At 36.3% G+C, this 13,888-nt stretch overlaps 1 long non-coding RNA gene across 1 annotated transcript in view; it reads right to left on the reverse strand.

The window, feature by feature from the left end:
• Nucleotides 1–684: 684 nt before the first annotated feature.
• The window catches only part of LOC136288927 (uncharacterized), a 58,026-nt gene continuing 44,822 nt past the window's right edge, over nt 685–13,888 (reverse strand). Inside the window, exon 3 of the long non-coding RNA XR_010720649.1 lies at nt 685–1,601. This is a non-coding gene — a long non-coding RNA (uncharacterized lncRNA). The remainder of the gene's footprint in view (nt 1,602–13,888) is intronic.

Below are 13,888 nucleotides of genomic sequence, written 5' to 3' on the forward strand. Positions count from 1 at the left end.
CAGCATTTGTTTGTTCATGTTTCCTAAGATCCTAACTACCGAATACCTGTGACTGAATGAAAATTTCAAAAATTTCAAATTATTTATTATTTTCAAAATTATAAATTTCTAACCACCATTTTACCACTACCCATCTATGTCTTCTCCCCAACCTCCTGCAATTCATTCCAAGGTTTGAAACTCTGTAGGGTATAAAAAGAAAATAGTAACTTAAGAGCAATTTTTCAAAACCCTGCATTAGCTGATAGAAAAATATTATTTATTTTAGTTCAAATTTTTTTGACTGTTTTCATGAATGTTTTTATAATCTTAGATTTTAAATACACTACAGCACTGAAAAAGTATATTCACATTGCACATGGGTATTTATTCTACTTGATGGTTGTTCCATGAAAGGATGAAGGACTCAAGTCAGAGAGGGGTATAAATGACATTGTTTGCATCAGTAGGACCACTTCAGCATTTTAAAACTGGTGGAAGGCTAGGTGAAAAACAAGTGTCTTGTTTTGGAAAGAAAGTATCTGCCAGGGAAAGCTAGAGCTCCCCTTGGAATGGAGAATGTAAACCCCCTCCTTCCAAATTATTATAATTTTGCAATTAGGGGTGTTAGTGTAGGAAAACACATAATCACGGAAGATGACTATATGCAGGTACTTTATTGAGAGAGCTCTAGGAGTCGGGGTACAGGCTCAAATCCAACTCCACCAGAGGTTCAGAATAGACATGGTTTTATACTTTTTTTATTACATAAGTATACATGTTAATCATTAAATTCCATTGTTCCATTGATTTTACCCAAGCATGAATTTGTAACAATCAATTCTCATGATTCTGGTAAAAGAATCATGTTCAGCTACCACACAATTGACAATCATATCATCTATCATATGATGATTAGGTACAGTTTCACCTGACCCAGGAGAATATCTTACTTTATGTCCAAAGCCTATGTGTTCCACTAAGAATCCTAAGAATCATCCCCCGTCCTCTCCTTGACTTGTTACCTAGGCAAAGTGACACTTGATTTGGTTAAAACAATAGCATGAACATCCTGGTATGAGAATTAACATCCTGGCTGCAGTGAAGCTGATGTTCTATTCCCCAGCTTTGCTACCTCAGGAATCATTTTAAACCCTATACTATCAGGGGCTTTCAGGCAAAGATATGGGAATAGGAATAACAGTTCTTTACTAGGAATATTAGAAGTACCAATCTGGTAGTACATAAAACAAGCAAACAAACAAGCAAAAAAATCCTAGAAACCCTGACAGAGTCAGAAATACAACCCGACACCCTGTAGGTCAGGGTGTTGGAAGCAGTCCAAATAAATCCTCCTGGAGTGACAGATGTGGTTCTGTTGGAGTAGAGGTGGTCCTGTAGAAAGGATCCAGTGGCGGCGAGATGGGTCCAGTCTTCCTCTGGAATCCAGTGGAAAACAAGCTATCCTACTGTGGTGAATTTCAGTTTTTAACTAGGTAGGAATGCTTGGCTCCTCCCACTTGGTGGAGCATCTCACAAAGGGATGGTGTAATGGTATCAGTCATGTGGTGAGCCTTAATGGCCCATTAACAGCAGGTATCCCTCTGGAGGGAGGATGGGTCCTGGAAGAGATAAGGAACACTGCCTACCTGGTTTTAACAGCTGGCCCATTAACAGAAGGTACCTGTCCCCTCCCCACCCCAGAGTTAAAAGAAAAATCACCTCTTCAACTGATTTCAACATATTGGGAATAGAATACATGCTTTTGGTTATATATTGCAATGCAAGCATAATGACATTTTATATAATGAACTGAGATAGCTGATAATTTTAACAACTACAATTCTATTTAATTTAGTTTATAACATTTAATAAATCCTTTTAATATCATCATAAGCACTGATTTGACATAGACTGGGAAAACAATTGGAATTCCTTCAGACTCAGATTTTCCATAAAGCTGTACTCCATACAGCACTTCACTCCATAGCTACTTTCACTAAAATCACAGGCTTTAGAGGAAGTTTTCCCTATCAATCTCCTAATGCCTTCACTATTGCAGCTGCAGGTGCAGAACTTCAGAACTACAAAGGGTATGTTAGTAGTAAATCTGCAGAAAAATGTAGAGTACACTCTAGAACATCAAGGCCATCTTTGATAATTTAGAAATACCTTGGTATGAGTCTGGACTTCAAATTTTAAAGGAATTATTTCTAATAGACATAGCAGTTTTTATTTTCTTTCTTCTTATTCTCTCTTTTAATTTGTGCACAGTTTCTTTATGAGTCTCTATCTGATCAGAGAAGCTCTTTGATCTCTAGGATTTACAGACTATGCACCTGGTGTTTGCTGATCAAGTTATTGAAGTGGCAATAAACTGGAAAATGTAAGGCTTATTTTTGTTTCTGTATCCTTTCTTTGGGGAGGGGGAAGGAAGCGATGAAAGGGTTTTGCAAAGTTTAGAGCAATTGGTTGAATTTGAATGTTGAATGCTAAATTACCTTAGGACTTGTCTTACTTGTCACATCCTAGAATGATTCTTGAAATTTTCAGTCTTATGCATTGTTAGTTTAAAGTTTGTTGTGTTTGTTGGATGGTTTTATTTTCCTTTTTTCCTTTCCAACAGAATTCCTTTTGATAAATTTATTTCTCTCCTTATATCTACTAATAAAAATAAAAATATTTTGGAAGAGGACAATGAACTTCTTCACCTATCCAAAGTCTTGCATATTTGCTAACAGGTTTGCTATTTCCTTTCAGTTCTTCAGCTGACTGTAATTTAGTAATAACCTTAAAATCCCTGTGAAGTGAATTGTCACTTCCTACAAAAGGATAGAAATCAGCTGCCACTTCTTACATGACCCTGTAGGCTTCAGAATAGGGCTCTGCAGTTCCCCAAAACGCTGATTAATTGTGAGGTTAGGGAAAATGAAAACAGTAAAAAGATATGTGAGAATACACCCAACTCCTTTTATTTTTATTCTTTTTATTCTTTTCTTTCTTTTCTTCTTTTCTTTCTTTTCTTCTTTTCTTTCTTTTCTTCTTTTCTTTCTTTTCTTTCTTTTCTTTCTTTGTGTGTCATCCTTTTACTCTCTCTCTCTGACTCCTTTTCTAATGTGAGAAATGTATTACTGGGATCAGAAAACTTTAGGTATATAGTACTTTAAAAATATTTTGGTTCTAGGGTTGAGTAAAGTTTTAGTAAAGAGGCTCTGATATTTGGTGTTATGAATTCTCCTCATGATCATCATGTAAAGCTGTGGAATCTTCTAGAAACCAGCATTCTAATCTGTAAGATAAATATTTTTTAGTTCTGTAAGCAATACTGTGAATGGGAACATATGGCTGAAACAAATGGTAATAATACCCTTTTTTCACCAGGTCATATCAGCATGAAATACGTGTTCTGTCATTTATAACAATAAAGGGATTTGTTTTATTAAAGAGTTGTTTATTCATACACACTATGCAGCTGCTAATGTCAGTTTATCATTGTGATCTTGTTTTGTTCATAATGTGGCAGCTGGAGGTTTGCTCTCCATGGGCTTTGCAGAGGTCAAAAGAAGTCTTTCTTGTAATTTGAAAGGCTGTATTCCTTAAAACTAGCTTGACATCTTTCAGAACATGGTCTACTTTGCTAATAGCAGACTATTCTACATAGACATATGTATTTCAGATATGTTTTCTGATGAGGCATTTATTATTATTATTATTTTTATTATTTATTTTTATGAATCTTTATACATACTCTGTCTAAAGATAGAGTTTCTTTTCTATTTTCTGTTCTGATTTTCTTGTGGACCCCTAAAAATCTGTCCCTCTTGACAAACACAATTTAGAGTTTGGAGTTTATTTTAATGACTTATTAGAGTGGTAAAGTGAAGCTGTAGGATCAGTTAATTACATGACTAAGACACTTCATCTGTATTTTTTAGGTTTTTTTCCTTATAGATTTGAACTGTAACTGACTGAAACTCACAAAAAATTAAAATGTTTCTATTTCTTTCAGACAAGAGCCAGTCTGGATGAATGACTATGTGTGATGTCTGTTCCTTTCAAAACTGGAGATGGAATAAAGTAGTGAAGGATTTATCTAGCTAAAATAGGAGGTGAAAATGAATAAATTTTATTATCCAGATTTCTTTGATAAGAACCTGTGAATGCTTGTGTACATACACAAAGTAAACACTGTTATTTTTAGAGGTTTCTTTTAAATGAGAGAGACATTAGGTTTTGTTTAGAAAGCAGATGGTACTTCTAATAATTCTTTTTACTTCTCACGTTTAGGATGAATGGGGTTTGACATTTTTCCTTTTTATTTAGGTTAAGAAAGAACGGGAGTGACATGTATCATAGTTTTGTTTCGTCCATATGGAAGAAAACATGTAGGCTGAAGGTGCTCATTTGAATGTAACCTATAATATCAGCGGAGAAAAAAGTGAATTTCCCATTCAGTTATTAAGAAAGGGTTGTTTTACTCCAGAGGGAATTAGAAGCTGATAGGATCAGTTGTTTGCATGAAGTTAAAATTTATACCTATTTGAAAACTGCACGTGAAGCATGTTTAAGTCTGTATGAACTGTTTTAGAGATGAATTTTGGTGTATACTTAATAGGATTTTCACAGAATTATGGCAACACAGGAAAAAAGAAGAGACTTTTCCCCTGTGTAAACATTGAGCATCTTTTCTCTCTTCTTGAACTTTGTTTATTCAGCCCATTGGGGCCAAACTCTTACATACTATAACAGTTTTCAGCATTTTCCATCTCTTCTATTTTGAGTTGTTTGATTCTGTTGAGTTCAGTTGTAAGTCCTGGCAGGAGTTTTAAAGATGACCTTTATATTTAAACTGTTTTGAGTAATATGTCCTCAAGGAATTAAGCATATACATTTCAGTGTAACACTTGACTGAGACACTGCTCATAGTCTCCTAAAATCTCTATCTTCACCCCCAGTTTAACTTCTAGAGAGTGAATTAACTTGGTGACCTAATGACTTAGTTTTTTAATAAACATTTAGATACAATGACATAAACCATCAAGACAGGCTTATAGCCAATAAAAAGGTTTCTTGAGATAAAGTTTATATATCAAAAGCAGCTGGTTTTCCAAGACACACCTCTTTCTAATTATTCCTGTTACTGCAAATCTAGACAATAAAATAATAGATATGCTATCCTATAAAGTAAAATTAAAATAGAGCTAAAATATCAATGTGCTTTAACTTCCAAGAGTAGAGAGTAAAAAATTAATTTGTTAAACTTGATTCATATTTGAAAAAATCATCAAACAATTCAAGTTTTTCTGTCTTCCAGCTGTAAGTGTGAGAAAACCAGCTTGAATTTTCCTGATTTTTTTTCTTCATATAAAGAAATGATCTATTTTTCTCCTTGAGACACAAAGTTTGCATGAGGACAAGCATAATTTTGGTTCCAGGCCCATATTTTTTCCAAGTATGTGACTATAAGGATGTAAAACACTTAGCAATACATAATTTGGATTAACATTTACGAATCCTTCTTAACAATAAAAAACTTACATTTCCATTATCCACATTTTTTTGATTTTTATATGCATCATTCATAATTCCTTCAATAAAGCAATGGAAGGAACAGTTTCTTTCTTGAACACTATTTCATCTGGAATTCTGAGCATATATTTTTTTAACTTTGTGTTAAATTGTTTTGTAACAGATGGCTCTAAAACCAATTGAAGAACATGTATTTGGAATAAAATTGTTCTTCAAAGAATACACAAATGTTATATTTTTTGGACAAAATAATTTACTATTTTAAAAGAATGTACATACATTCATGACAATGATTAATCAAGTTTACATAAGAGTTTTAGTGTAGAAGATCAGTCATGTTTATCAATCTCGTGCTAATAGCATTCCTCAGTATTCCAACTTCTTTATGTCCCTGTTTTAACTCTTTATTCTGATAAACTTCTCACTCATATGGTTTTGTACTCATGAGTGAAAGATTAGTGATGAACCAGACTAAAATACATTCAAGTTCTGTTCCCTTTTTTCTGATTTTTTTCTTAGTAGCTATTCAGTTTCAGGTTTTTTTGAGACTCTGACAAACTGCAAAAGTTCTGAGATTACTTTTCTTTATGAAGGAGAAGGGACTTAGCAACCTATCCTTCTGTTTATGAAACACTATTTTGAAATGAGGCATCTCACACTGTGTATGTGTTTCTATATTATATGTTGGCTTTACAGTCAAGAAGTCTCCCATTATATTCTCAGATGTCTGTGTGCTCTTGGAAGTCCAAGTTCTGTACATGCTTGACTCTGTGTCCTAACAATGTTCTTAGTGAGTTCAATGTTCATAATAGTGTATGTGCACATTTTAAAATTTTGTGATGCTGAAATATAATGCTGAAAAAACCAATCCTATGTTATTATTCTATTTGCTTGTTGATAATCTCACATGAACTGGACAGGCGAAAACCCAATAAGCTATTTTCACTTTAAGTTTCACTTTAAGTTTCTTTCATGATGCAACTAATCAACCTCAAATTATTTACCCATGTAAACTGTAATTTTTAAATCAGCCTTTTAACAGATCTGGAAAGCCTTCATCAGTTGTATACTGCCCCCTTGAATTTAATATGTTGATCTTAAAAAAGGAGTTCTCACTATCAAAGACACTGCACCAATAACAACAGGGGATTTCAAAGGACATCTGTGTCATCCATCTCTGACTCAGTAAAGTAAATTATATAGCTCTGCTGATTTATAACTAACAGTTTCTAGATCTTTTAACTAGATTCTTTGTAACTTGGGTATATTCCAGTATCATTGAAATACACCAAAGAGTACCAGTAAGTACTCAGTACCGCTTTTAGGAAATGCCCTCAGGAAATTACTATTAATAATATTTTTATGTTACCAGTCTGAATTATTACCATGTTATTACCTCACAACTTATTTGAGAAAAACTCCCCTTTTGTTGTGAAAGGAACTGTAAATTGCAGTATCATTAATATATATAAAAACTAGGTGAAATTTACTGTTTTCAGAAATAGTTCTTTGTCAAGGAAAAATTATTTTGTAAATAACCAGGCAAATTCAAAACTGGTAGTCATAACAAACAAATGGAAATAAAAAAAAAATTTCTAATAGCCATGTCTTCTCAACACAATTAAAGCAAGAGACAAAACATTGTAAATAACTTCTTAATCTGCCAAAACAAGTTCAAAACAATTATCTTCTTTTATTACAGAAGCACCACAACCAAAGAGCAGTAAAACTTTGCTCTTGGTATTTGATTTGCATGCTAGAGATGACATCAAAACCAAACCAGAAAAAAATCAAGCAATAACCAGCAGAGCAGGAAACAGAAAACAGCCTTTTAGATTTTGATATTTAAATGAAGAAATAAATAATTTTAAACAGTTTAGCTTAAAAATGTGCTTTAAAACATTCATTAGTGATTCTGTATTAGACTAAAACTTGTAGATATTTTACATTTTAGAACATAAGTACTTAATTTGCTTTGAAATTATATTTAATAGAAGTTTTAATTCCTGAAGGTAAAACCAGAAAAAACTACTTTGAAAGCTTAAAAATGCAAAACTTAATACACCTTTCCAGATAGGTAAGGCAGCAGTTAACCCTGGCAATAGTGAGGCAGATTGGAGATTTCAAGCAAGTATATTCTGCCTTCAACTAACTTCAGTGTCCCTGTTGTGCATTCCCTGCAGCAGGAGCTCAGTACAGAAACAACCCCAGGCACCTGGGTCAGAGGCACATGGGCCCAGTTCAGTTTATTAATGCACTCTCTGCTGCAGCTGCACTGTATCACTAAATAAACAGATGAGGATTAGAAAGAGATGCCAGCCACAGCAAGAAGAAAAGAAAACAAATAAGAAGTGGCAGATACCCATGAGCAGCTATAAAACACTGCTTATTTTCTCAAGTTACAAAACCATTGGAAAACTGTGCTACAGGGTTGCTTCTACTTACACTCATTTTATGTACAATAGAGGTCTGAATGGAAAGTACCTGGGAAGTATCCAGTGTGGGAATTATTGATTGGATAGATAGGCAGTGTTACTTCAAAGGACTGCCACTTACAAGTTTATTCTCTAAAGGTGTAATTACTGAGTACCCAAGAAATTAACATATTTCTTTTTACTTTCAATTCTTCAAAGTGAAATAACAAATAAGCAGAATATAAGAACATTGGGCTTTCGTCATTGGCTCTGGACAGCGGCCAGGCAAGAAAGGGATCTGGGGATACTGATTGACAGCAGCTGAACATGAGCCAGGAATGTGCCCTGGTGGCCCAGAAGGCCAATGGCATCCTGGCCTGGATCAGGAATAGTGTGACCAGCAGGACCAGGGCCCCTGTGCCCCTGTACTCGGCACTGGTGAGGCTGCACCTCAAGTTTGGTGTCCAGTTCTGGGCCCCCCAATTTAGGAAGGATGTTGAGATGCTGGAGCATGTCCAGAGAAGGACAACAAGGCTGGTGAAAGGTCTGGAACACAAGTCCTATAAGGAGTGGCTGGGGGAGCTGGGGGTACTTAACCTGGAGAAGAGGGAGCTCAGGGTGACCTTTATCACTCTCCTCAACTTCCTGAGAAGAGGCTGTAGCTGGGTGAGGTCGATCTCTTCTTCCAGGTAACCAGTGACAGAACAAGAGGACACAGCCTGTCCCACTAGCCTTCTGTGCCAGGGGAAGTTTAGACTGGACTTTAGGAAGAAGTTCTTCCCAAGAAGAGTAACTGGACATTGGAATGGACTACTCAGGCAGATGGTGGAGCCACTGTCCCTGGAGGTATTTAAGAAAAGACAGGATGAAGCACTCAGTGCCATGGTCTGGTTGACACAGTGGTGTTGGGTCATAGGATAGACTGGATGATCTCAAAGGTCTTTTACAACCCAGCTGTTTTTGTGATTCTGTGGATAATAACATATAGTTTAAACATTTTTAAACTTATGAATTTACACACTGTTGTTGTCTATATATGTTGTCAAATGAAAACAAAATTTTCAGCAGTGGTTTATACAAGACAAAAACAACAGTAAAAAGTTTATTGATAACTTTTGTCTGAAAAATAGCATTTTGGTTTTTTTTTTTTCTTTGTTTATACTCAGTTTTCAAAACCTACAGATGCAATTTAAGTTCAGTTAGACATGGTAGGGAAATGATGCTGGCCAATATTTTCTGAATTTCTTAGAATTGCATAGTTCTGCACCTGTGTATTTTCAAATAAGTGGGATTTCAGCTGTATGAGAATAGGCATATTTGTGGTAAAAAAAAAAGATAAAAAACCCATAAAAACCCGTTTTTTGTGTATAGAATTAATCTAAAAGAATTGTTGAGATCATGCTATGCTATTATGTATATAGTGCCCTAGTAATCCAGAGGCAATGTGTATGTTAAAATCACATGGGAATAGGACTATGGATATCTAACATAAAGCAGTAGATAAAAAACACATAGGAGAAAACTTAAATGTACCCAAAAAAGACACAGTAGAGTCTCAGAGAAAGGTGTGAGCCTATATACTAACAGATCAGCCAACTAAATAATTTAATGCTTTCACCTCTTTGCTTATGCATTCTCAGGGATGCGCATGACGAATCAGATCACAGAACTTATATCTAAGTAAATGCATTTTGAAGTAAAATGAAATAATTTATGAAAGTGAGTCTTCTCATCAAATGTCAGCTCTGTAACATATTAAAGGAAAGAAAAAAAATTTCATCAAATTCCTTACAGGCAACCTGGGATGGGACAAAATTTCCATTTCTACCACCTCTCCTAGTCACATGAGGTAATACAGTTTTCCCTGCAAATTTGAGTGAATTCCCATCTCTTTTGCCAAGCAAAGTTGAGAAACTGCCAAAGGCATAGCTACCAGCTCCAAAAGAAGATGTCCAGATTTTACCCTGTACCCTGTATTTACAGATTCAGTGCCTGCAGCACACTGTTGTGATCTGTCCATGAGGTCTGTGCATAAGGGTGAAACACAGTTGGGGCCCAGATGAATTTCTGGGTTGTTCTGCACACCCTTATCTGCTCCTATAAATCCTGCAATATTTGAAATTGTCTCTGAAGAAATACTACTTTTTGCTACACCAGCTTGTCCACAGCAGACTTCGGCACTATCATGCTCTATTAGGTACCCAAGCATAGACACTGAGGCCCAATCTGGATTCCTAAATAAGACAGACCAGGGCCCACATCCTGGCTTCAAAGCCAAGTAGCAAAGTCTGGGTTGAGTACACACATCTCAACTTCTCCTGTCTGCCGGTAGGTCCCCTGAAACAGGACAGTCACTCTAGAGTCCCCAACTGGAGTAGTTTCTATCTGGAGGAGTTGAAAGAGTTTGCAAGTTATGTTTGGGAAAGCACAACCTGGTCTCAGACAAAACAGTGCCAGGGAATGTCCTAATGTCAAAGCAGTTCAGGCAGGCAAGCAATGGAGAAAACTCACACTCTCTCTGTGTTAGCACTCACACCCTTCTTTTCGCCTCTGGGATCTTCGAAAGCTTGTGTGGTCCTGGTACAGGACTCACTCAAGGATGGCCCTTATTGAAAGGGTAGGATCTGTTAGTTTGCAATGAGTTGATGAAGAGCTGTTTGGACCAAAATCTGAATGATGATTTGTTGGAAAAAAAAGTAGTTTGTGCCTACTGAAATGCAGATATATAAAATGAAAGAGAATAAAATATTTTTCAGTGGTAAAGTGGATTTGAATACATTTCTATACCTTATATGTCAATTCTAGAAGGGGTTATCTAGTCACCAGCTTAGGATAGGAATATTTTCCCAGGTAAATCTGATAAAATAGGCCTCAATTCTATTTATTTAGCAGGTCTGTAACTACAAATTTGTAGAAAATTTCATTAGCATTAATGGGACTATCCACATTTTCAAAGTTATGAAGATACTACTCAGCATCTTCAGTATATACCTCTCTCTTCTCTCACCATCTTTTGACATTATCAGTTGTACTTTGGTAGCAGGTGCTGTGCTATTTAAAACAGAGCTGGGAAATTAAACCCACTCAAGATGCTCCCTTTTTCCCCTACCCCTTTCAATAATGGAGGAGCACTAGGAGAGATTATAAATTGGAATCACAATTAACTGAAAATTATAATAATCACAACCATTGTAATAACACAGAGTGTACAAAGGAGAGAGGGTATTTCATCCACCAAAGGGTAGTCACCACTGAATAAACAAGAGTTTTTGTGGCTTAATGCCTGCATCCATCCCCTTTCACACCCCTTCAGTGCATAAAAACAATGAGGAGCTGCATCAAACAAACCCCTCGGAAGCTAGATCATCCCTGTTGCCTCACTTGCTCTCCATGGATTAATCCACTCCATTGGCTCGACTCTGCACAGCACCACTCCACACAGCTTGGCCCTGTGCCACAGCCACTCTCTTCTCCTTTCCTCAGAGTGGCATCTTGGGCTCACCATCGCTGCCTTTCAGAACAAAACACAAAAGCTGTGTGTCAGAGGAACAGGAGAAGGAGCTGCCAGTGGCAGAGAGGGGCTAGGCCTGCTGGGGTGACCAAGTGCATTTTCCTGCAGAGAGCCAGGCAAAAATGGCCAACTTACCATTTCCAGGCCTGTTTTTTTTGGAAAGCTTGCTTCTTCCCTAGCAGTGAGGTGTGGTACTGAATAGGCAGCACTAAAAGCTCCACCCCCTGTCTTTGTACTGAGGACAGGTTCGTATTTGCATTACAGGTTCTTGACACTGTATGTCTGGATAGTCAATGTCATTAAAAAAAAAAAGAATATTCTTTCATCCAGGCTTGTTAGTTTGTTTTCCATGTTTAAGATACATTAGCCTTCTCTTCAATTAGGAACATAGGATGTGATCTGAAAGTCATGAGCAAAACCCACAAAATATCAGACCAGGTAAGCAGTGAGTGCTGTACAGATATTTTTTCTGAAATGCAAGGCATCTGTAAATATTTCTGGAAGAGAACAAAAACAGAACATGCAACAGAGAATTTACAAGGGATAACATTCTGAGCAGGTCTAATAAAATTAACCTTGCTTCAACAAGAGATATGCTATTGCCATGAACTGGTTTGTAAGCATATATAAAGAAAAAAAAATACTATTGTTGCAGTGATTGGTGCTGATTTCAGTTAAGTGTAAATTGTGGAAAGCAAAGGCACTCCTTTTCACCCCAAAATCATTGGTTTATGCAACACTGAATGGATTTTTACTCCTCTCATTTTGCACACGGAAATCTTCCTCCAAATAATATGTAGTGTAGGTATTTCTTTTCTTCATCTTGAGGACTGCTTAAGAGTTTGCGACATTAAAAATATCTCTAGGCACATTTTTAGCCTGGTTTCCTGAGGAAATAAGGCTTAGGCAGTCATGCTGTCTGTGTGTCTGTGTTTCTCTCACTGTGTGAGAGTGCCTTAGAAAGTTTCAACAAAATTTGACAGACATGGAGTTTTCAAAGATATTCAGCTCTTTCAGCTAGCCTGCACAAAGCATCACCCTGGGGCCTCATTCAGGCTCCAGAGCTGTTTGTTTGATCCATCAGAGTTGAGTCATTCTTTTTAGCCTCACCCAGCAGCCAAGAAATAGCCAGGCAGTAAGCTCACAGAGAGCTGCTGGTCAGTTGGCACAGCTGCATTCTCAAATAGTCACAGTGCGTGATACTTGCTGAGCTGACAGGTCAAGAAAATATTGATAGGGAGCTGACAGGTTGTGGGCAGATTCACGCAGGAATATGGACATAGCTGTACAGGGCTGCAACGCACTGGGTTTTTAATCATTCTGTAAAACAAATACTAAGAAAAAAGTCCAAAACCTCAAAGAAACCCTACTAAAAAAACCCTAGGATTTTATTTGTCACAGAACTACTTAAGTGATGAAACAAAACACAGGGTGCAAGACTCGCCACCATCCAAATATGTGCATAATACATCTGTTAAGAAGCACTCAGTATCTGAAAGCTAAAGAAACAGACATGCACATCCAGAATGCATGTGAGCACGTATGTGCAAATAGGTATATATATGCATATTTGCATATGAATGCACTAATCCTTGCATCTTCATAAGCTGATGGACATAGTCCATATAAAAACCTTTAAATTCTGTGCGCTTGGTATTTCCAGCACATTTTGGCTTCGCAACATCTGATTGCTACACTACTAGATGGTGGAGCACAGTATTTGGCCAGTAAGATCAGGTTCAAATCAACCAATTTTAATCAAGTTTACTGATTCAGCTTTTCGAAGTAAAAATTCTGGATAAACTCTCTTGTTTGTAATTATGTATGTAATATGTATGTAATAAGCAGGGCTCATATTACATAATTACAATGTGAGCTGCAAGTAAGCTTCACAAGAGCAATGGCATCACAGAAATTTTCTAGTAGTTCTAGAAAGCAGCTTTGTTTCAGAAAAAAGTCAGAAACTATTTCACAAATTTATTTTATTGCCAAAAATATATTTCAAAATGTGTTAACCATTTGCCTCTGCTCTTTACCATGAATTGCTGTCTGTCTTTGGTTAAGAACAAAGTGATTGGAGCCAAATGATGAAAGCAAAAATTTCATGTTTTTGTACCATTTAATGAAAAATATGTATTAAAAATTAACAAAATTGAAGGAAAATTGAAGGAAAAAACTAAAAACCAACATTTGAATGGCATAACAGAGTGGACAGCAAATGTCCTGTAAGTAACGCCAGCAGGCAGGAAATAACACAGATTAAATTCAAGGCAGCCATTCGTGTCTTCAGTCTCTCCAAGAAAGCTAGTATAAATCCAGCTGGCACCTCAGGTAGCTTCTCCAGCCACATCTGCCTGATGCATTTGGCTGTGCCTGATACTTTTTTTTTTCTTTTTTTTTTTCTTTTTCTTTCCTTAAGGAACAGTCTAACTGCTAGGAAAAGTATAATACATTT

Source organism: Chamaea fasciata, unplaced genomic scaffold (genome assembly GCF_029207755.1).
Source record: "Chamaea fasciata isolate MVZ Bird 193981 ecotype frontalis unplaced genomic scaffold, bChaFas1.0.hap1 SCAF_4, whole genome shotgun sequence".
NCBI classification, from domain to species: domain Eukaryota; kingdom Metazoa; phylum Chordata; class Aves; order Passeriformes; family Sylviidae; genus Chamaea; species Chamaea fasciata.